At 40.1% G+C, this 25,465-nt stretch overlaps 1 protein-coding gene across 4 annotated transcripts in view; it reads right to left on the bottom strand.

Annotated features, from left to right (window-relative positions):
• GHR (growth hormone receptor) overlaps window positions 1–25,465 on the bottom strand; it is a 166,241-nt gene that overhangs the window by 40,081 nt on the left and 100,695 nt on the right. The gene's annotated exons all lie outside the window — the stretch shown is intronic.

The following is a 25,465-nucleotide window of genomic DNA, read 5'->3' on the forward strand; positions in this document are numbered from 1 at the left end:
TCATGATTCATTAAAGAAAGTGCTGCTAGCAAAGTAGCAGATCGGGGCAGTAATTACAGCTGAGTACAGGGCAGTTTCTGCAGGCATGTTATACAGTAAGGTTAAAAAATAAAGCTTATGTAAGAATATAAATATTAGGTAGAAAATGTCCTGAGGAGTTTGGTAACTCTAAAAAGAAATAACTGAAAGCACATTTGGTGTAAGTACAGGTTACCAATTTTCAGTTGCAATTTCTCCCTGTTAGAATATTCTACTTATAGCAAAGCTACATGTTTCTGTGAACTGAAATGATTTTGATGTGCTTCTGAAAACTATTTCAGAAAAGAAAGCCCCATTGATCACCTTCTACTCTTTGGAACTGGAAATCCTCCTTGTGACTGAATTCCAGTCAGTTTGTTTGAACTTAGGTCTACAGAGAAGCTCCTCAAATTATCCAGCCCCTCCTTGGGAAACAGCAACTAACAAGAACTCCTCCAGCATACCCAGTGCAGTAACCTTATCCTGTGGCATTATTTTGTGGCCCTCCTTTTATGGATTTGCCAGGCCACAGTTGAGTTCTCCTCACCCTCGTGAAGCCTGTCTCCTCTCTTTTCATTATGCAGAGAAACAATGGGGAAAGCGGGGACCATGTGGCAGCAGTTACGATATTCCCAAGGGAGAATAAAAATGATCTATCTTTGACAATGCCTGCCATTGCAAGAAGCAGGGCTGCAAACCTCACTCCTAACACCAAAAACTGTTGTTAGTGGCTCTGGTGAAATGCAAGGCCAGGTTTCCTGGAAGCATCCTTCCTCCACAGAGCACTTCAGAAGGGGAAGTGGACAGAATAGCTGCATCAATACCGCTTGATGCTACTTATCCACATGAGACCAGAATTGCCACTCTACGTCCTTGGTCATGCCATTGTGGATCATGTGGCCATCGAAGGCTCTGCACTCTGATGTTCATTCATGACCCATAAGATTGATCCTACTTCTCCAACTATATTTAAAAATACATTTTTAATCTCCTTTTCAGATAATAAAATTAAACTATTTTGGATTAGGCTACAAAGGCTGGTAAGAAAAATGCTGAAAACAGTATTTGTAAATCATAGCCTATCTAGTAGGTAAAGGACTGTAGTCATGGCGTTGAATGAGACTGGCAGAAACCCTGCAGTGTAACTCCAAGTATTTATCAGTGGTACTATTCTAAAATGATAGTAAAAAACACCAGAACAAAAAAATACTTTTGAGAATTAGCATTATGATACATTTAAAATTGAAGGGCTAAGTATGTTTAAATTGGTGCAAGTACATTTACGGTCCCAATAACAGCTGCAATTAAATGTATACTGTCTATTACTGTATTTTTAACATAATTAGAAGTAATAAAAATAATAACAGTATAGTAGCAGCACTGCAAAAACGTGTGATAGAAAAAATTTTCTCTTTTAATTTGTCTGCCTCCGTGTTCTTTGTAGTAGGAAGTTTTTCTGTCTGTCTTGGTACAGTCATTAATATTTTTGCAGTTGTTCTGCCTCTTTTACACAAAAATGTAGAAAAGAAAACAAATGGGAGATGAAAATGTGGACATTACCCTGCTAAAAAGCTTTTGGATTTGGGGACAGAAGGAAAATTTGCAAATGTTTTAAACATATTTTTGAAGATCATTTATGAAGGTGTCTCTTCTAACTACTATGCATTTCTGACATATCTAAATAACAGATGAAGACTGCTGCTGAGGAGAAGAGGGTGTCATGTGCTTGATTTGCAGCGTTACCTAAAATTTTGTAACAGCTGTCTCATTTCCCTCCCTATCTTTACAAAACAACTGTTGAACTCTCCTAACAACTCCCTGCTTCAGCTTCACATATTCCTTTCCTATCTGGCACGGTACCTTCTGCTATGATTTCCAAATGTCCTCTTGACACACGCTTGTGCACGTACTGCTGCATCTGCTACTAATTAGGGAGGGATATTTAGCCTGGTTTGAGAATGAGGCTCTTTGGCAGGCTAAGGAAGTCTGCAAGTTAAAAACACCTTTTCACTCAATTTCTATTAATTTTTATACACACCGAAACAGAAAGAAAAGAACCTATGACCCTTCTACGGAAGGCCAGCATATCTGTCCAAACAGATTCACGTTTCTTCCCAAGATGCCAGAAAGTGATTTCTTTTGCTTTCTTTTGAGCTCCCAGTCAGGTTGGCATTTTTCCACATACCTGTCCACGACGGACCTTTTCTATCAACAGTTGTTAAAACTTTGTCTCAGCTTGCACAGACTGAACAACAAATTCATACTGCCTAATCCAGCCAAAAATTAGTATAGTGTGTCACTGTGGAACAGAAACAGCAGACAAAGTTATCAACAAGTCAGCAAATGTGCACAACAGAAGAGAAAGCCCTTATTACCTGCATTAATTCAAAAGGCCTTGCAAACATTTTGGAGCGAAGGAACAGGGTAATTAGTGCTAGTAAAAGTGTTCTGCTAAATCAAAGTACATTCTTGTGAATGTCAAATCAGTAAATATGGTGCCATTAATGCCACAACAACATTCCCCTAAAGGATAGGTACTTCAAAATATAGCACCTATCTTTTTCAGTAAGTTTGTACCCTGACTTGCAGAATGGATTTCAGTATCCACAAACAACAGAAAGATGTGGTCATCTGTGCAAGTCAGCACAGATGAGATCAATTTAACTAACTTTTAGATATCCATGATGTAGATACTACAGTCAGCAGCCTTTACAATCAGTGAAGAGAAAAAGATGCAAATCACCTAACATTGTATGGACATCTATCTACTTTAGGATGAGCTGAATCACGGTTGAAGCGCGCCTGTCATTCTTGTCTTACTGTCAGTCTACCTTTTAAAGCATTTCTAGCTACAGATGTCTAAAATTTACCCAGAAATGTTAGGTAAGGAAGATCAATTTTCAAAATTCTGGTTATTTGAGTTCCTTGGTGACAATTTTTTACTGCAGACACTGGACAGGTCAACTGAAGGCAATGCTTTACTGGACCTGCAATTATGGAAGAGCTGGTAGGAAATGTGAAGATCTACACCAGCTTCAGCAATGGAGAGCACGAGAGTTTTAGAACTGATGGATAGAACAGAAGTTCCTGTACAGGAAATTCTGGTTAGATAGGGTTTTTTTTGCCCACAGTGAGGGTGGTCAAGGACAGCAACAGGTTTGCTGGAGCGTTTGTGGAGTCTCCATTGTTGGAGATATTCAAAACTTGATAAAGCCCTGAGCAACCTGATCTAACTTCAAAAACAGCCCTGCTTTCAGCAGGTGGTTGGACTAGAGACCTGAAGAGTCTTCTTCTGATTTAAATTATCCTGTGACCAAACAATTCCATGACTCAATAGGGATCATGTGGAACAGCTGCTTAACTGTTAACCAAGCAGGCTGTGGTTCTTCAATTTAATTATAAAGGGTTCAGAGATTCAGTTTTGGATTAAAGCAGTAGTATTTGGAGATGTGGCGAGAACTTCTGGAGCTTTTCAGAAGCAAGGCTTCCTCACAGAAATTAACTTCGGACACATTTGAAGACACAAAATGATTTCTTCCCTGCTGCTGCAAAAGAACACGAAATTGGTAAACTCTAAAGAAAAAGAGATAAGACAATATTACAGATTCTGCCTCCCTTGATGAGCCAGGATTATGTGGTTTTCATAGTATACAGCATTTTTTAGAGCTTCCCTGAGTTTGACTTCCCTCACATTGGTATTGTTACCCTTCTCATTCTTATTTCAGCTCTCCTTTATGCATTTTAGCCTACTCCAACTGTACTCTGCTGCCCAGTTCATTCTTGACTTGAACTGTGATACTAAAAAATACTTCCTGTACTCTCTATATATTCATGTGAAGACAAGAGATTAAAATATTCAGGTGAATATGCAAAAACCACGTAGTTAACACACACTTATACACACTTGCTGCTTCTGTTTCCATCTAGTGGCCAAATGACGTTTAATTTTTCTTCCATACACTGGTCTTCTTTTTGTCTTATTCCAAAGAGTTTTACACAGCTCACAACAGAGCTAGAAAACAGGTATTTCTAGAACAATGCACAAAATTCTGCTGATTCACTGCAGGTTCTTCACCATAATAACATTTGGAAACAGGCCTCTTAGACATCTGGCAGTAAGACTAGGAAAATGATAGTTGCACATCTCTAAACCCACCAAGAGTGTTTCCAACAGTAAATCTTACTATCTCACTGGAACATCTTACAATTCCTCACAAAAGAAAACAAATCTGGAAAACATTACTTGAAATGCTTGTGCCTCTGTCAGTAAAAATGGTGCCGCTCATTAAAAAGGAAAGGCCGCAGTTATGACAACTCTTAAGTCCTGTTGACAAATGGAACAGCTTATCGCGTCCAGGACGAATGTTATAAATCAACAATTGGTTACAACAGGCAGAGTTAGGGCTCACTATTCTGACTTAGAAACAAACATCTCCAATTCCACAACAATACTGCATGTAGATTCCAGTTGCATCTACTGATAAGATCATGTCAAGGCATCATGAGCCTGATGGACTTAAGCCATGATTTGCTTTCAGAGTGGAATATGTCCACCTTTTAGGGAGTCATCTTAATAAAGATCCTTAATCATTCTACAAAGCATAAACAATACTGTCCATCTTTGACTGCAGATAGAAAGGTCAAATCACAAACTGGGTGTGGTGAGAAACTTACTATTTCCTAAATATGAAAGGAGTGTGTTTGCTTGTTTCTGGAGGAGAACTAACTCAAAGCATGAATACACTTTATGCCTTGCAATCCACATTTCCAAAGCATAGGAATGGGTTCCTATGCTGACTGTGGTACATACGGAGTTCATATATAGAGCTTTGGTAAAAATATTGCCTGCCTAATTGTCACATTGTTCCATGTTAAAAATACGTAGTTGCTGCAAATTCCTTTTTTTCCACTATAAAAGAGAAAGCCTAAAATACTTCTTGCTGGAACCTATTCTGTATTCATTTGCAGGGAGAAGTATTATCAGCCTTCTTCATTTATTTCTCCTTTTTCCAGAAAAGTTTCATACTCAATTCACCTGTTTTAACTGCTCTGGTCTTCCAGTATTTAGTTTGTTTGCATTTCCATGTTTTGCTCAGTGCGCGCTCAGAGCCATGGGCCTGGCAGAACTGGTGTCCTTCAACACAGCTTAACATTTTCTAGTGTTAGCTGCCCTGAACCACTTAACAATCCTGGCAGTTTTCCCCAAGCAGTAAAATAAAAGCAAGAGCCTTTAATTTTGAATGCTGTTGGGTGCAAAGGGTTCTCAGCTCCTTCTAGAATGAAATTCGGGCCTAACAGCCATACTTAGTCCTTTGAAACGTAGATGTTCTGTCAGAGATTAATAAATTACCTTTATAGGGCTGTAAACTGCAGTAAAGAGCACTTGTGAAAATTTGCTTCTACAAGTATTTAAATACTAATGCAATTGAAAAATCAGTAAACTCTGAACGTTGTTCATTCAGAATACAGATATGCTGTTCCTACCTTTCAATTTAATACATATCAGATGATGTAATTGTCATTACCATCACTAAAAGAGTCTTGCAGCCCCTGTGGGCTCATCTATATTCAACTTCATCTTACACAGAGGGCTTGCTCTCTGTTTATGAAATGGTCAGGTATCAACAGACGTCACCTCTGACCACCCACTGTCTCAGCCTGTCTGGGATCACACAAGCACAGAGTAATTTAAATGAGAAGTCTCTTTTGCGACTCTCTAGTTCAGCTTCAAAGTAAGGCCAACTTCAGTTAGATCAGGCTGCTAAGGCCCTTGCCCAAGCCTGTGCCGAGTATCTCCAAAGACAGGGCTCCTGGAGCCTCTCTAGCATGCTGCAGTGCTCAACCACTTGCTGGGGAAGAATCTTCTCCTTATGTCCAAGTGGATGTTTGCTGTTGGAGCATATGACCTCCGCCCCTTGTTCTTCTGCGTGTACTTCCAAGAGGAATCTGGGTCCACCTTACACCTCCCTGCCTGTGCTTTGCTGATGATCACAGAAAACAGAAACCTAATTCCCCTTCTTTGGGTTAAACAAGGCCTGTTTCTTGAGCCTCTTGTACACTAATAGCTCTAGCCCTCCATCCACACAGTGGCCAGCCCTGGATCCTGGTCTGTTGTTATGTCTTCTGCTGGGATGTTCCACACCATAAGAAAACCAGGCCCAACACCCCAGTGTGGAACAGAGGGAAACAATCTCCTCCTTTGACCTGCTTGCAATGCTCTCAATAGCAAGGTCCACTGTGTGGCAAACCTTTAATCTCACCCATCATCCTCCACCTCGTCTCCTTTTCTGTTTTTTCCTCTCTCATGTGGCACTGAACAATCTTTCAAGAAGCACCCTGGTGTGAGGATCTCTAGAGAACACACCTTCATGAATTCACTGTTCTTAAACAGCATGATACTTACTGTAACACTTTCTTCTTTGCACATTTTGCTTATTTTTTTCAAGTTTTAGACAACCTTCATATTACTCCATAAACACACTTCTCTGTTCTAGAAAAGCCAAAGTTTTCTCATAAATTATATATGGTAAATAAACGGAATTGTCAAGATGTTACTTGCCAGGAATTTTTGATCTCAGAGGACAAAGAGCTAATAAAATCTGAAGTGACATAAGCACCACAAATGAAATCTCTCTACTTCATGCTTTCAGTGAGGGCAATAGTATCTGAAGTTAAGTAAAACACAAAATAAAAACAAACACAAGAGAGATTTTCTTCCGCCCCTTCCCAAAACACTGGACTTGATTTCAATACACAAGGATCTATTGATCTTCCCTTCTAGTAACTCAAAAGATTGTTTGCAGACTTACTGGATCATAATCTATAGTGCATACTTTAAAAGCATCACCCTTATTAACATAATAGCAAAATGCAAACCCCAGTAAAATCAGAAACCTGTGCCTCTATTAGGATTTTAGAGAGCTTTGCTCTCTGCCAAGCCACCACATTCTCAACCATCGCATTCCCCTTAAGATTTCTGCAAAATTACTGTTTCTCTGTATCCCTGTTTCCCCCAGCAGTTAGATGAAAATAATACTTGTTAAACATGTTGTGTTTCTATATTATATCTCTAGTAAGTATTTTGGTATTCTCAAATGCAAGGTCCTCTATAAGAAGCATACACCGGGGTCACTTTAAACTCGTATATACATATGGATTGACTACTAAGCCTGCACTGTATATGAAGACACCAATAGCTTTCTAAAGTTGATTTACCATAAGACACTATACTACCACTACTACTAAACTACCTCACTTACTTTTGATAAATTATAACCCTAGTATAGGTAGGGATTTTTTGTTTTTAAATTACATTGCATCTTGCCTTGGATGGGTGACCAGTCCACAATCCTCCCACAGCTGTGGCTGCTGAGATTCCTTTAAATTAATGGGCACTGATAACAATTACTTGAAAGCATCTCGCCTTGTTAAAACAATGTGGTGATCCAAAGCCCACAATTTTACTTTATTTTTTTTGACCAAATGTGCTAAGGTGTTATTGATAAATATTTATCCAACATCATGGTTAGCTGTGCAACTTTGCCTTTAACACAAATGAAGAAATTGGAAAATAAGCCAACTGCAGTTATGAAAAAGTATAAACCAAAAACTTCAATGATGGTGTTTTTTCCACATAATTCAAAAAAGCAGAGACAGAATTTGGATTTCACAAGGGAGAGCAGGTTTGAGACAATTCACCATGTCCTGTGTTATCTTTCTGGGCAAACTGTTCAGGTGCTTAGTTTTGAGAGGAAAGAGAAAAAAACAACGCAAAACCCCACCCTTAACATCCAATTCTCTAATCACACAAAGTACGCTCAAACCTGAAAACATTAGATAGCTATGCCTAAATTCTTTTATGCCTGCAGTTTTTTCCCTTAGAACAGTTATTTTCAGTTCTCCAGCTACATCAGACGGCACCCGCTCGCTGCCAAGAGCCTGTGTTCTTGGACGTGGCTGCAGTTCCTGAGGAGGGATAAAGCCTCCTCAGCTGGAAAAACCTGGCTGCAGAAGGAACTACCAGAAGAGATGCTGAATGCTGCCCAACCTTGTTCTGAAATGTTCTGAAGTTTTTCTTCTGGTGTTTTTTTCCCCTGTTTTTTTTTTCTTTTTTTCTTTTTTTCTTTTTTTTTTTTTTTACTCTAACTGGAATGGTACTCATTTCATACCAAAAGCAGAAAAGCAGCCAAGGACTCCCTCAAGCTGACTAGAGACTTGACTATTTCCAGTATTTTCTGTGGAAATAGCACAAATACCAGAATGCAGGAGGACATACCAACACAGGAGCTGCCCTAATTCTGCACTACGTTTCTATTACTCCTCAAGAAACCTTGTACCAGATGCAATAATGAGTATAAAACAGACCAGACCCAACTGGAATTACTTTCACTATTGTGCACACACTGGGGTCACAACGTAAAATTAGTGATGCCAGCAGGATTCCTCCCTCCAGGGCATGGCTTGATGCAACCTGTGCACTGCCACCAGATCGTACCTGCACCCCACGTCCCAGCTGCAGGCTGTGACCACGCGCGCGAGAGACACCTTTTCCAGTGAGGCTGCTGGGTCTTCATCTCAGGACATCGATTTTAGGGGCATCTGAGGAATAACAGCTTGGGGAAGGCCACACTGAGGAAGACCTCCCACAGACTCTGTTCCAGAGCTGTGCTCATCCTTGTTGGCCCTTCTCTGCATTCTTCCAGCTCTGCTGCACGTTTCTGGGGTGGGGATGAGCAGAGCTGGGACGAGCAGCTGACCCAAATCCCAGCTCTGAGTCATGATGTTTGGAGCTCATGAATTTATGTGCCACATTAGGGTTATATTTTGCTTACAAGCATCATTCTGCATTTATCTACACCAAGTATCATTCGCTGCTCTGCTACCCAGGCACTTGCCTTGTAAGGACTTTCTGCAGCTCTTCAGCTTGGCCCTTCATGGCTTAGCAATACTTCTTGTTTTGCAAACCTCAGCATTTGCCTCCTTTGCAGAGTTGTTTATGAATATGTAGAAAAGAACAGGTCCTGGCACAGATGCCACCTCCCCCCACCGGCTGCTGCTCTCTCCTGTTTCCTAGTCTGCTTGTCCATGCAAGTACTGCCTCCCTTATACCTCTAAGGGATTAACTTTTCCTTACACAGATTTGGATGGATTCCCTCTTGCTTCTTAAATACCTACTGCTTTATGTCTGCACACTAATGACAATTCAAGATGAAAAAAAAAAAAAGTAAAATCTAATCAATCGCAATCAATCAACTAGATTTTATACTTTCTGAACTGTTGTACTCTTCCCCCATGGCCTTCCTGGTTTGTCTCACTGTGCCTGCTGGAAGAGCTGTCAGCCTCTGTCCAGAGAGGCTGTATCCAGCCCAAGAAATGTAATTTTGGGGGCTTTATAAGTTTGGGTTTTTTTTATTATAAGTTTTCTAAACATTTTTGTTCACTGATTCTGCATGCAATGTGAAATGAAGCTGGAGTTTTTGGGAAACAACAGAAAGAGGTGAGGAACTAATTCAGCAGAAAGACTGAATCTGTTTTGTGGAATTGTTGTGATCTAACCCTGTCCTGGAAGCATAGATTTTAAACTTCCCATACTATTTCATTTTTTAAGGACAAAAGAAGGATTTCAGTTTCCACAGCTTTCAACACACATCATTTCAAGTACACCAAAAATAATTTTAAATACAAATGAAAACACAGAGACGGAAAAAACCGTAGCCCCTTCCAGTAAGAAACCTCCCACAACACCAAACTGAAATGCCCAATATATATTTCTGTCTCCTCTAGAGAGATTTCATTTGCTGTATTTTGCTGTGTTTTATGAACAACAAACTATTTTAAGCATCTAAATGGCCAACATGATTCACACTGATGATAAAAGCCAGCAGAACACATTTGAACTTTGCACACATCCATCTCCTCTTGTTTTTAATGGTTTAGAACTGCCCTAATGTATTTACACAGGTTAGGCAGCTTAAAAAGCTGGAACACAGGAAACCTTTGGGCTAAGCTCAACACGATAAAAGTTCACAGTAATGAATGAAAAAAAAATCAGAACAAGCTACAACAAAAAAAATTCAAAACAACTGCTTTGCAAACCCTTTAAATAGCAAAATTTCATTGCTGAAAACACAATTAAGTGCAATTTTCTCAGTAATTTAAAAAAGACTTTATTTTATTACTAATTTTTCTTCATGTTTCAAAAGGTAAGTTGGGCAAAAGGATTAAATATGACATTTAGAATATGTTCTTATGTATTTTATTTCAGCTTTAAAGTAAACCATATTCCTAAGAATCCATTTTCTTCAGTAAGGTATTTTACAAAGTGAAAGAAAAATGCAGTCCATTAGAAACTCCTATTGTGCCCATGGTTCTACAACTGCAACTATAATATGACAAGTATCTGGATACTTTTATGTAATACCAAGGAACTTAAACCAGAGATTACTCTACTCAGAGATCTATAAAGAGAAAAACATTTTAAGTGGCCTACGTAGTACACACAAAATATTAAGGTAAACACCAAAATTACAGATAACAGTTGGACAAGCCACCTTGAGGGTGCAAAAACAATTAAAATTTCTCTTCTCTTCAATCTGCAATATTGGTATTTCACTAAGAAAGATACTTCGTAGGATCATTAAAATCTTTCATAGCTTGAACTGTTTCCTGCCTGCATTTAAGCAATTCGGTTTAACTAATTCTTAAAATTCTTTCCGACCATTTAAAAGTATTAAAATTTTGTCTTTATATATATCTATATAAGCATGTTTTATATTCATATGCTCTTAGCAGTGTCTTTTATTTGCTATTAAATTACTTAGACTAGAAAGTGAGGTAATGTGCAACAGGCAGCTATATAAGGGGATATTTAATTTGCTACTTGCACTTTCAATATTGTTAGTTGTTACTTTCTCAATGATAGGCAAAGGATTTTAGTTGGATGTGAGATCTCCTAGTTTAAATTAAAATTATAATTTAAGGAAATAAGCCTAAAAACAGTATGACAACTAGACCTCTGTCACTTCTCAAGTATTGTCATCTGTATTCACCTTCTCATCTTTGAAAATCCAAGTCTACATTAGTATGTCCATCATAATGAAATTAGATTAATAATACGTACAATCTCCACCTTTTCAGAAAAAACAAGCCCCCTAATAACAAAAAAGGGAGGAGAGCAGGGGAACAACCTCAGTCACAGAATACCAGGTTGGAATGGAGCTCAAAGTCATACACTGAAGGGATCAGTAATGCCCATGCTGGTGTGACACCTGCGGCTCAGCCTTTATGTAGGAAAGGACCTGCTGGTGCTAAAGGTGCTCACGCACGACACAAAAGTGCCAGACAGGAACAAGTGTTTGCTTGTTGTCCTAAATGATGTTACAATTGACATTTATATTAATCCAGTCAGTATTTGGGTACGCAGAAGGAATTGGCAGGTTAGACTGTTTTGAAGGCAGGGAGGAAGCCAAGCATTGTACTCTAGTGCTGATGTTTCTTTCGTCTCACTAAACGGTGCCAAATTCATGGTCCAAAGCAAATGTGCAGCTCAGCCAGTGACAATGCAGCCTTTTCCACAACATTTCATCAATACATTTTAATGTGCTTCACACAGATCTTCTCTGAAAGGACAGTGGTGCAGCTGCACTTAGAGAAGTCCTTGCTCCGCTGACACGCTAGAAGCAAAACAATTAACATTTCTTGACCCTAGTGATTTTCTAATGCAGCTTGCTAGCAAGCAGCTTGCCTTCAGTGGCATATCTAAAAGCTTTCAGAAACTAAGAAGCTTAAAAGAAGTCAAATCTAACCTGTCAAAGAGCATACCTAGAACTGATGCAAACACCTGTTTGTGTGAGTCCCTGCCACAAGCACCAGATGGTTAGCAGAAATCACGGGCCAGGGGCACCCCTTCTCCTGTCCCAGCAGAGACACCTCGGTCACTACCTGCCACTGTGGGCGTCTGGGTCACTTACAGCTCCAAATGTCAGTTATCTGAGCTGAGATTTTCTGTATCAGGTATGTGTCTCATGACAGAAGTATTTTAGAAAACTTCGCATGGGAAAATACATCCTTTTCTGAGTACAAGGGGGAAACAGGTTCGTAAATCAAAACAAAATGCTTTCTTCTTCAACAAGCTCCAGCATTTCCGTGTTTATCTTTGGATCATACTATTCTGTGGGGAGAAGGGCTGCAGGGTCACAGTGGGCAATAACTAAAGAAAGAAAAGTGAAAATTTCTTAGGACTGTCTGTGCCTTTCTACATGTTCAGAGCACATCAATGAATTGAGCAACACCAAGCGGCACGCTGGGCATCTCAGCAACTTGAGCAGCCCCACAGACACCGTGTTCCAGGTGCTACTGGCGCTACCGAAAAATCCTTAACATTAAAAGCAACCTTTCACATCTCAACTTGTCCATGATACACCAGGGAAGAAACATATGTACACACTTTGTGCATATGTTGACACACGGACTGAAGAGTACATCTGAACACAAGCTCCATTCAGACATAAAAGTGTGGGTGGCCATTTCAGAGTTTCCCATGGCAACAATTAGCTATGGGCCCACATTTGCACAAGTCCTTGCCTGTTGGAAGAAAAGCACAGTTTCTGCAAGTATGCAGATTTATGCAGAAAACAAATATGTGCTGGAGGAAACTTGAGTGTTTTCTCTGCTTGCTGGTGGTGACCCCTACCTCCTGACAAGCACCACAGCCACCTTCCCCTGCCGTGGTGGAGGAGGCAGCCCACCAGCTTTGTGAGCACTGGAGGAAGAGATATATTTTTCTGTCGTTTTGCTGTGCACAATAAATGCTATGCTGTTGACAAGAGGATATTGCACAACCTCAGCAATTTCATCACCGTAATATCTGATATACTCAGAGCGATTAAGGAGTTTATCCTTAAAGTGCCTTCTCACTTTACAGCTGGGGAGCTGGGACAAAGATATTAATCAATTTGCCAAGGACACGGAGGAATTTCTGTGGCACAGCCAGATGCTGAAAGCTTGTTTCAGACCAATGTCATTATTATAGAACTATTACTCTTCCTGGAGTCACAGGGAATTTGCCTACTTTAGGACAAGTAAGTGGCTTTGGAAACTCACCCGTTCCTGTCAACACGCCTCAAGCTCATTTGAAAGGCTCGGGTTATTGCCACCCCTTTGCCTTTCTGCTGAGACTCGTGACAGGTACGACTGCTAGTGACAAATCAGGTAACTGGAGCACATTTTCTCCAGAAAACAACAGAAAAATGAAAATTGTAATTTCACACAAATTGTGTGGCAACTACCTACTAATAAAACCACCCCCCAAAGCAGGCTTTATCAGTAAAAGAAATCTCACCCTCATCTTGGCACTGAAATGAGCACTTGAGAACTCAGGACAGTCTAAGCGTTCTGCACAGCAGCTCTCCTAACACCTCCCACACACTGGGCTGCAAGGATTTGAGTACGCCAGCTCTGTTCCTCCGAGGAACACGTCCATCCTGTAGCCATCCCAAATATGGAACAACTTATATTCCTTATCTATGACCTAAGCCTTGCCCTCATTTAAAGGAAGAAGACTTCTTCTTATGCATTTTTGTAAAAATCACGTGTCTTTCTAAAATGCTGCATTTAAAAGCTACGGTGTTAACAACCAGGAAATGTTGTGGGACTTCCCTACCTATATGAGGAGTCAGGACATCTTACCTCTAATAGAGCAGAGATATGATGGATCTGGGGCTTGTCTAAAAGTAACTTGTTAAAAGACTACAGCAACTTTTCCTAAACTGTGATTGATGGGATTTCCACAAGCAACAGAACAACATAGAGAGACCACTTCTCTTTAAATCCAGGAGTCATATCAATGTAAGCCATATAATACTTTTATTGGTCCCCACTTCTGTTCTTAAAGAGGATTAAGAGCCACATACTAAGTCTAATATTCTATTTCCTTCAGGGATAGCTATGACTTTGAGAAAAATAATGCTGTTTCTAGAAAGCCAGTGCGTATCTACAGGTATCTTGGGATTACTGGAGATCTAAACTGTATTTCACACAGCTTTGCTAGTTGCTGAGATGTAAAACCCATGAAGTGCGAAGCACTGTCACGGTTATAACTCATGTTTCTTAAGGGATTTCAAGGGGAATATAATGAAATTAAATAGCAAGACTTTAACTGTTGACACTTCTCTAAACAAGAAGAAAACAGAGCCTCACTCTCTTAAGAAAAACTGCACTTCTGACAACAAATTGGAAGAAAAAAAACGTTGAATTCCAGTGGTAACACGATCTCCTAGCTGAAAAGCAGCACTTAACAGTAATTCACAATCAAGTCTTCTGTTATGAAGTTGGACAACATAGACCAAACGCTAACTCCGATAGATGTAATCCTTGCACAGTCTTTCCTGTAACTAGAACTGCTACTTAAGTATATTAGCTAGATAAACTGGTGTAGCAGAATATCAAGCCTGCTGTACTGGGGGGATAAGATAACATGTCAGACTGGGACCTCTGCAAGGAGGACATATTTATTTTGAGATGGTCAGTACTTCTGGAAAGAGGCCCTCACCTCCTGCAGAACACCAACTGGAAGCTGTCACTCACTTATCTCAACAAAACACTCACAAGATTGCACCACATGCAAACGTGCCAGATTCTGTAACGCATGTTCCTCCTGGTAAAAAACAAATGTTTCTTCGCTTGGGGAGGAAAGAAAGGGCTGGACAGAGAAAATCCTACTTCAAACAATGAGCAGTGTTGATGGCCTTGGAAAAATAAATAATAGCAGCTGGATATTTTGGGCAACCACATTAAATTCTGCTCCTTTTGTCTTTGCTACCTCTCTTAAGATGAAGTCTTGGTCAGGAGGATTCTGCAATATTACTGCAAGTGTTTTTGTACACAAGGATGTAGCTCAGCTGGCTTGGCCAGGAATGGGAGGTTAAACAGCCTCAGCTGTAACAGCTGGGTAACCTGAAGACCTCCCAGGGCATCCTCTCAAGAGCAAAGTCTTGCCTTCTGCCTCTGTAAAGCATGGCACAATCCAGCCAGTACTTTTAGTTCTCAACTGCCCTAGGAGTGTTGAAAGGCACGTGCCAAGAGTAACAGGAGATACCTTGGCTTTTTCTGATTAACCTCTACAGCTTCCTATTGTGCAACAGCTATGGACTCAGAAAGGAAAGATAATAAGTTATTGATCTCACATCCCTTTCATTACTTGTGGAGCTGTCCTAGATGCAAGTGTTTTTCCTGTGAAGTGACTTGATAGATCTTCACAGCATGAAGAACTGAGCTCTGGAACCAAGTGGAGGCATCCCTGGAGAACAGGACAATTTCTAACTGAGGCAGTTACATTCAAAGCTAACTAAACTAGTTAGCAAGACCAAACATCTCCTGAAAATCCACTGAAGAATACACTGGAGAATGAAACAGTTTACTAGAAAATAAATTATGTTGTTTATGTACAGACACCAGTGTCTTTCCACATTATCCACCAGTGGTTTATACCTCCTTTTTAGTATATCATTCATACTTCCTTTGCCCTATGAAATAAATGGACTAATTTAAGCGGTGGAGAATGATCAGACCAGTGACTTATACTTTCAAACACCTCACTGAGATGAACCCCAAATATCAACACATAGCTATGACAGAAAACACATCTGTGATACACTCCACCCTTAATCATTTCTGCTGTAGAAGCCCTCTAAAATAGACACTAAGAACTTAAAAAGGCATTTATTTTCCTTGCCAAACCATGAGCCACTAATAATTTCCATTCCTTTAATAATTACTTTTAACTTCCAGAAAAAAACACTGTGAGCAAAAATCAACCCGGGATATATACAAATGGATTAAAACGGATGGTTTGAATTAAATCCTATACAACAGTAACTATAGTTGACATCAGCATTTTCATTGAAGTAATTATATTGAGTATTAACTATTTGACCACTAACAGCAAATAATAAATAGACTGTGTTAACATTTATAGTTATTACCTACATTTGCTTCCCTAACATTTGCAATTTCCTGCTTGAAGTCAAATTATCGCATTATTTTTTGTTTTGTGCTTCAGTGATGAAGAGACAGAACGCAAATTCAAAGGGTATAATGATATTATTTTACTTTGTATGTGTTCTTGTTTAAGATTTAATATTTATTAAATGTTAACAGTTTTTCCTGTTTTACAGTAGGCATGGGAGGCAAACGCTAAGTGCCTTTTAAAAGAAACATGACGCACATGGTGTTTGCCAGCCAGGCATGTAATTGTTCTGGTTATTTTGTCTTTACAAAGTAAAAAACAGGGGGCTGTAGCAGATAGAGATTCAAGGGTAAACTCTTGATCCTAGTGAGTTTTCAAATTTGCTTCTAAAATTTCTGTGTCAGCCCTAAAGCCAAGTCTACACATTGCTAGGGGAATAATAAACAAACAAAATCCCAGACCAAATACAGAATAAACATATTTCCTTTCAGCATGTTTCTCAAGGACAGCCCACAAAAGACACACTTCTCGGTCTGGGCGGATCTTTCGTGATTCCCAGACAGACCGCGCTCCATGGCTCCAGCCAGGCAGTGCCCAGCGCTTGCACGCACGCCGGGGCTCCAGCAGCCCCCGAGGGCTCCTGCCCGCTCACATCCTTCTTTTTCACTCCCTTGGCACTCGCTTGGCACCACGCAGGACTGCACCGGTGCCTGTCCTACCCCGTCCCACCACAGAGCTTTCCAAGCAGAAGAGATCTTACCGACTTAATTCCTCCTTTACAGTCTGAAGAAGGGAAATATCCTTGGATGTTTCTGCTGTGAGAGATGTTTGTTCCTTTGGTTTGTCCCATTTTTTTCCCGTTGTTTCTCCCTTTTATTAATTTATAATCCATGAAAATCCTTCCATTTTATCCCCTGGCATTTTTTTTAAGGAACCTTTGCTACAGTGTTGTATGGAAAGCTCTCTGAAAACTCACACTGTAGGGATTGAACAACCATTTTCTGTGTGTGTCAAAATCTTTTTGAGTCAATAGCTGTGGGTGATGGAACATAGGTGTCTTTTGAAAAAAACATGACTTACACAGACCCTCAAGTATTATCATATTTATCAATGCATGACATTGCATATGCTTTTTTCATGGTTTTTTCCAACTTACCTTGCCTAGATGACAAGCTTTCTGCAATTTCCTTGAATCCTTTTATAAAATTGGTGTCAGGTTTGCTACATCCCACTTGGTTGGTGCTGAAGCTGATACAAGGGATAAATGCCCAACTACAAATATTTAACCGTTTGCTGTTGCATTCTTTGAAACTCCCAGGAAAATCTCCTTGACCAACTTAATGAGAATGAAAGATGGGACTGAATGACATTAAGCATGGCTCTTTAGATAATATACCAACTCTATCAGCCTACCTTATGGCTATTCTACACCCCTTAGCATGGAATTACCTACTTTGTAGAAGATTTTTAATTATCTGTAAAAACAATAATCCTGTACTTCAAGAAGAAAGTCCTCCTTGCATTATACAAGAAGAACACAAAATCCCTAGGAAGGTGACAGTTTTCTAGAAGTTCTGCAGAAAAATAACCATTGCTGTTACTACTTGATTTTACAGCTTGCTTCTACAGTGGGCTGGAAGAGAAAGCAAAATAGAGAAATCTTTGTCCTGTTATGTACCAGGATATCTTCCAGATTCAGAAGGCAGACAATCCTTACTGGTAGCCTGTAGCTCTGCCTCTCATCTACAGCATCATTCCTAGGCTATTCTTCTTCCATAGTTCATTCTGAGTACCCTTCCCATAGCAAAAAGAGGAAACAGCCCAGGTGAAGTATTTTTGCTGCCCAAGGGAAATCTTGCCAGAGCCTTGTTGTGGAGGGACATACAATGGCCAAGCTCCCCAGTACTATCGCATTCCCATTCCCCTTTCCATCATCCTCAGAAGCAGATGATCACCTGGGTACCAGTACTCTGCTGGAGTGCAACAGTGAAGACTTGTAGAGCAGCCAAGGTTGGAAACAAACAACTAGGGGAGTCTCTGGAACCCAACTGACTGGGAATTCTGCAAGGCTGGGCCCAGCCATCCTCCAAATGGTGGTTCCAGTTCCCAAAGTACCCAACTGTGCTGGAAGTGCTGCTGCAGCCCTGAGAATCATCTGGTTTTGCTGAGGGTGGTGACCAGCACAAAGCTTTCAGAGCCACTCTGTGTGACTCAAGGATGGCACCCTACTCTAAAGTGTTTCTCTGTCAATTCAGGTCCCTTGGAATAGCTGAAGAAAACATCCAGACATGCCAAAATATTGCTAAGGTACACACAATACTCCCTCCATTATAACGGTAGGAACAAGGTCTGTTCAGTGATAGCTCTCCAACTCCCAGTCACACTTTTATTCTGTTTACAGTCTGATCCTGATTGTCACTTTTGAAAAGCGCAGCTTGGAAAGAAAAGGTGCAATATTGCAGGCAGCCTTTTGATTCTAAAATCCTCTTGCATTTTAAATCTGGCAGTGCAAGTTACTGCACAATAACTGCATCACTGTTTAAATTAACGAAAAATGTTACCCCTTCTGATGGTCATTTCATTGTATGCTATGAATGTGCAATAACAAGGGTTTCTTCTTTTTCCCGTTACAGATGGGTGTTACTGGAAGCAATTTCCTCTGTGTGTGCTTCACTGCATAGAATGATTCATTATAACTCAAGCAATATGCTTTTATAATATGGACTAGTGTTTGTTTGCTTGAAATACTTTTCCTTCCCCTGATGCAGAATCAGTTTATTAACTCGGTTCATTCAGCTAGTGCAGCACAAACTGTTTTAGTAATTCACACATGAAATATGCAACTACATTTAAAATAGCAAAACAGGAGTTAAAGTAAAAACTGTAACTAGGAATCTTGTTGCTTTTTAGCTTCTTAGGTACTGGTGAAAAAACTGCTGTGCACACTTTTGCATCCTCTCCCTCATTTGGTCTTCCTCTTTAAATACATGGCCTTAACTGCATGTGTGGGCAAAAGTGAGCGTTTCAAACTGGCCTCACTGCTTCTCCTCCAAAAGCAAGCCACAAGTGGCCACCATCAGCCAGCAGTTTTGGGTGCAGCTCAGCCCTGGTAAGAGAGGAGCAACTCTGGTTTACAGGAGAACCAGCGTGAGTGTTGGTGGCCTGGCTGCCATCTATAGGTCTGCTTGGGAGAGCGAAGACATGAGCTGGGATTACACACTTGACAGCCAAGAGGCAGAAAGACTGACTTCTCCTTCTGACTACACCTGGCACCAGCTACACAGGTGTGGCTGATTCTTGCAAATGACCTCAAAACCCAGCAATCAGAAGGTGGAAAACTGGTGAGTTTGTGTCCAAAAGAGAAGAAAACATGACAGTGACTAAAGAGCACTGAAGGAAATATACATGATAGCAGGACTGTTAAGGATAACACAGATAACTGGATGGGATAACTACAGCACATACGTTATTTTGCAGGGTGTCTGACTGAAGCTGATTGTTCATGAATTGTTTTTGTCAGGCTTGTGGGTGAAGATAAGCAAAGTCCTGAAAGTCTTCAGTAAATACTGGACTCAGAGATGTGGTTTGGAGGAAAGGACAAAGGAGACAAGTCTCTAGCAAGCCAGATTAGCATTTGAACCATTGGGTCTACTCAGTTATAAGCCTAAACACAGATTTTTAGGGCCATAAATTGAGGCTACTATACCTGAAAGTTTTAGCACTATGCATTTATTTTCTGTGTTTTCTTACAAAACATAGGCTTGTCTACAATTCATTTCCAGCATGTCGAAATGAAGTGGAAGACCACTCTTAGAAATCCCGAATTCCTTCCGTTAAAACACCATGGATGCTTCCAACACAGAAGAAAGATGAGGTGAAGCCTTTCTCCTCCATGTGAGAGCATAGATACTGTCACACTGGCCCAGATAAACAGCTTATCTAGGAGATAAGCTGGCTAGGAGGACTGGCTAGGAAGCTAGAGCTCTAAAAGTAACTCAGAAGTGCACAGACTCAAGGCCTTCCCTTGGATTTTTCTGCTAGCCATCAAAGCCATGCCTAATCGCAATGGAAAACGATGATGGAAATATTACTTTGCTCTCTGCCAAAAGGAATCTTCCCTCCAGCCGAAACGGCTTAGCCAGATCAGAGGGGTATGACTTATGCTTCCCTGTGCCAAGCTTTCTGTTCCTGGCTGCTGGAACAGCTCTATAGCAAATAACAGAACACATTTCTTGCTCAGAAACATGTCAACTTCTGGAAATAAGGCAACTATTCTAAAGGCATTGTCTGCAGGTAAAAGTTTTAAATCTGCATTCTCAGCAGACAGTTCTGCCCTGGTCCACATAAACCAGGATGCACTAAGCTGATCACACCGCCAGCTGTGTTTTGGCTTGTGTTCCATACTTAGATCGCTGCTTATAACTGAGAATGTAAGTAACACAGAAAGGCTGTAGCAAAGTCACACCAATTAGAAGAATTAAGAACAGAAAATTACCACAATGAACAAGTGACTACCAATTATATTACGGCATTACTATTTACACAGAGGAGGCAAGAGTGTTTGCAGCTTAAGATAATGAAGATTCTGCCCTTTCTCATTATCTTTTGTCACTTCCCAACAAGATTAGAAGTGTTATATACACAAATATGTCCTTTGTTCCTCATTATCAAAAAGAGTCCTTAAAAATAAAAGAATACCCTTCATGTGTTTCATTATGCTGACTGCAATCTATAAAATTTGACTTCACCAAAACAAAACATGTTTTCAGCCAAGACCCCACTCAGCTATTGATCTTTTTTCTGAATATTTCAAGCCAAGCAATGAAGTCCCTGGTACTTCCTGACTCCACAGATGGACAAATTTCCCTTTCTCAGCAGAGAATATGCTGCAATTTAAAGGCACCTTTCTGCTTAGACTAAGAACTCCTCTGTGTGTAACAGAAGTCAAATCCATGCTTTTAGACAATATCTGTCTGCTACATAACTTCATGGTGACAGCAAAAGCCCAACTGCTACCCTGTCAATCCAGTGAGAAGACCCCCACCTTGGCTGTAGCAGAAGATATACAGTATGTGGCTGAGCAGCTGTGACACTACCCAGAAGAAAGCACACAGAATTATGCATATCCAAACAAGGCAGCTAGAAGGGTGAGGCTCAGTTCAAAATGAAGACACCTATATTTAGCTCTCTTTATGCAAGGGAGGACAAAATCCTGTTGCCTAAACATCTGTAGCCATCTCAGATAGCCTAGGATATTCTGCCTGCCTTCCAGCCTCTGCTTCAAAAGTTTCATGCAGATTTTTTGGGCACCTAGCCGTTATCCATATGATTCAAACATGGATTAATCTCATCCTTAGGTGTCCAAGCTCCCAAAAGTCAAGGGAGAGCTAGTCAATACAGTCCCTGGAACAAAGAATAGCTGATGGAGTTCATTTAATTGCCTGAAAACAGATGTTCAGGTACACATGAAATGACTGGCCTTAAGCTTTTTATAGACCCCTTTAGGCTTCTGGCCATTCCAGAATGTCTTGCAAGTATCTTGCAGGTCCTGTGTCATGGCTGTGAGTCCCATGCAGATTGTCTCGGGTGCCCAGGGGTGCCTTTAATGACACTAAAACCCTATGCATGGGTTATGGATTCAATCTCCAGCTCTATAACTGGGAGCTCCAATATCCAGTGCACACCTAAACTTAGATGGTTTAATTTGGATATGTAATGCACTATTGGATATGTAATTTGGACATGTAATGCATATTAATGTAATTCACATGGATTCAATCTCCAGCTCTATAACTGGGAGCTCCAATATCCAGTGCACACCTAAACTTAGATGGTTTAATTTGGATATGTAATGCACTATTGGATATGTAATTTGGACATGTAATGCATATTAATGTAATTCACATGGATTCAATCTCCAGCTCTATAACTGGGAGCTCCAATATCCAGTGCACACCTAAACTTAGATGGTTTAATTTTGGATATGTAATGCCCACAGTAAGTGGGCAGACACCAGCATTACAAAAGGACATTTTGATGGAAGTAAAAATTAGATTTGATATGTCTCTGAACAGAAAAGAATTAATCCTACTTCTTATATAAAAGTGAGGAAAATAGAGTACTCGAGCATAACAGCTTCATACAATAATTTTAAAAAGTTGTGGTGAAAAAAAGAAATACATTTCTAAAATCAGATTAGATAAAATGAACAATAAATTCAGGCTTGTAGCTCTTAAAATTATCATTGTACAAAACCAGTTCACTCAAAAATATTTTTATTGTGCTATCATTAAGTACGAATGCCTCTAAACTTGCTTCAGAGGATGAATTAGCATAGTTGTAATAGTCTAGAATGAACTTTGATCTAGTATAAAAAATTATAAAAGACATTTCCCACTTCTTTTCACTGGGAAGAAATTAGTTTTGGAACTGCTTGAGCTTATGTATTGTTTTATTAACTGGGACTAATTCCCAGTTCATTCCTCTATGTCCTTATGTGACCCACACTCATCAGCTGTAGAGAAGGAATCAGCAGACAAAATTTATTTTCCTTCCTAAATATTTTGCAATCTGTGTCTGGAGCAATTCCCCTCTACCACTTCTGGTGTCAGCAGGTATAGTAAACCAAAATACCTAGGTGTATGCTGGGTATGTATTTGAAACACCACAGTGACATTATTCTAAATATATAGACACAAATTGTGTATGTGCACATGAGTATAAGCTCTTATTTTTTTCTTGAATGACAATTAATATTGCACAGATGTAGGCGATCTACTCATGAAGCAGTACTCTTTCTTGTTCATGTACCTAATTAACTAAATTAAATTAAACTCCCAAAATCACACAATTCCCCATCTTTAAAGCAACCTAAACTCTTACAAGCCTAAGTTCTGAAGACAGGAAAAATGTCTTCATTAGCTGTGAAAACTGGCCTTATGGCTTCCAATCCCTATGGAACACAACCCATTTACCTATTGTAATTACACACCTATTAGAAATTACCTTTCTATTATTGTGGCCTTTGCACTTTCTACCCCTGCCTTTGTTCTACCCTTACCCTTACCACTGTGTGTCAGGCACCCTGAGGACATGGACAGCATGTGGGTGAGTGTCCCCTGGTGGAAGGCTGCAAGACCCAGACCTGCTCTCTTCTGAATTACAGCTGAAGACCTGGTGCAGTAGACATGCTTGACCACATTTAGCATCACCACCTCAGAGGTGGTGGGCACCCCTGTCACTTCACACTATCCTCCGTTTAAGGAGGCAGCAAGCCAAGCTCTTTGCAGAAGGAGAGCATGAAAACGAGCTAAATCAGTGGAAAGTCTCCAGCAGAACTTGGCACCAGCCTGGAGACAGCAAATAGGTGACTAAATGTCCAATATCTGGTCTCAAATGCTGTGCAGTTGCCTGGCCAACTGCTGGCCTCACACCCTCTCCCCTTCCAGAAGGAAACACGTATGGGATTTCACTGTGTGCCAAGAGTGGATCTGGCCCCACGGCACGGAGCCAACTCGAAGCTCAGGCTCTTGCGAGGCTGAACGTAAGCTTTGCTTACTTTCAAGACACAAAAGCCTTCTATGTATAAGTCACTATTACAGTGTCTCAGTAACACACTTTGGTGCAAGATTAGCAAGTATGTGCAATTTTCTAATGTGCTGCCAGAAGAAATACAATTACCGAAGTAGACTTTTTAGGGAACCATGACACTGTAAATCCAGTCCCCTGGGCAATGTATCAGATATGGTAGAGGCATGAAGCACATCTAATTAAGTTTACAGTAAGGCCTCAGCAAGACTGTGCTGCACAGAGCTCTGTAAGGTTGTCAGGATTCATTACCTGAGTGGGGGCTGGATGCTCATGAGAGCTTTGGCAGGTACAAGCACATTCACATGGGGAAAAAAAGAACAAAACAGCTAATAAACAGATCTTATCTAATGCTCTGTCCTAAATCATGCCAGAATGGCAAATGGATGTTCTCTCGTGCTGATATCTCAAATATTCCTGTTTGACTTAAACTTTCTGGTCTGACTTTCTCAGCTGAGCATTTCCTTTACTCAAAATAAATATGTTACAGCATTACAGGCAGTTTAGTGGTTAGAAATTTATTCTCGGGACAACAAATTTCTGTTCCTTTCACACACGCATTTCTTCAATAGTGCAGCAAATCAGGACATTATTTAGTACTGTGTCTTGGATTTAAGCACAGGAACACAATTAAAATGTTCTTCATTTCTGATTCTGAAGATAAGCTCAGGGAAGTTGCTATTTCATCAGTATAGACAAAGTCAGACAAAATCATACAAAGATGATGTTGTGCTTATGTTTTATTTATAACACAGATTTTTACTGAACTTAGGACATCTGGACCACACCTCATCTGCCAAGGATCAAAAATTCCTCATGTGCTCTTAAATCTTGGGAGACAAATCAATTGGTCCAGTAGACAGCATCTGAGCAGGGATTATTTTTGTCTATTGAATGAGTGTACTGTAAAATGCAGACACTGGGGGGGAAGGATCAAGTCAGGACACATCCATTTTTGTTCTACTGACCATTCTGTACGAGGCAATGAATAGGAGCTGGTACATGTATCATATTTCACTGCGAAATACTGACTTTCCACATTTCAACAGAACCAAGGAAGAATTTGCAAATTTTATTTCAGTTTATAGGTCTAACTGAAGAGATTGGTAGACAAAGATGGGAAATTGAGTATATAGCATTATTCTGCGAATTAATGTCAGAAAATTGCTCTTCTTTTAACTAAATCAGAAGACAGAAAAGCATTCAAAACACATTAAATAAATGCCCCATGTTGTTTCAGCCGAATTCTAATATGAAAATAAACACTTCACTGCACCACACTTCCTTATGGAGTTTAGTTCTAAAATTAAAACTATAAAGGCTAATGAAACATGGCTTGCAACTCTTCAGGTATTTAATTTGCATGCAGTAACACCTAAGTATGGAGCTAAAGGAAAAAAAAAAGAAATTGAGAGATGTCAGAAATTTTCATTGAAAATTTTATCAGTTTATGTACAGTTGTGGAAGCCGTTTCCACCCTACTTTTACCAAAATTACTCATCAAACTGCCCTCTCTGACTTTCTCTGCAAACACTGATTTTGGCCAGGAGGTCAGGAGGGACATTTTAAGGCACCACCCTTCTGCAGCTGCTCCATAGCTCTGGGAGGAGCAGTGACACGTTTGCATAAAATTAATAATTATGGAAGACTGCTACTGCTCTCTCCAAAGACCAAAACCAGACAGAGCAGACCAGGTTAAGCTGCATTTGTTTAGAGGAGCAGATCATAACCAGCATAAGCAGAGCAGTCTGACACAGTGTTAAACTTCCACTGGAGTTAAGGAGTTTTTGTTCTAAACGAGTAAAAGACCAGTCCCAGAGGACCCACCAGAGTCAGAACAGGCCTCCGGGTGATACAGAAATGGTTCTAAATCATTGCTGGTTGCAATAAGAAAAA

The sequence above is a fragment of the Calidris pugnax genome, unplaced genomic scaffold, assembly GCF_001431845.1.
Source record: "Calidris pugnax isolate Ruff unplaced genomic scaffold, ASM143184v1 scaffold273, whole genome shotgun sequence".
NCBI classification, from domain to species: domain Eukaryota; kingdom Metazoa; phylum Chordata; class Aves; order Charadriiformes; family Scolopacidae; genus Calidris; species Calidris pugnax.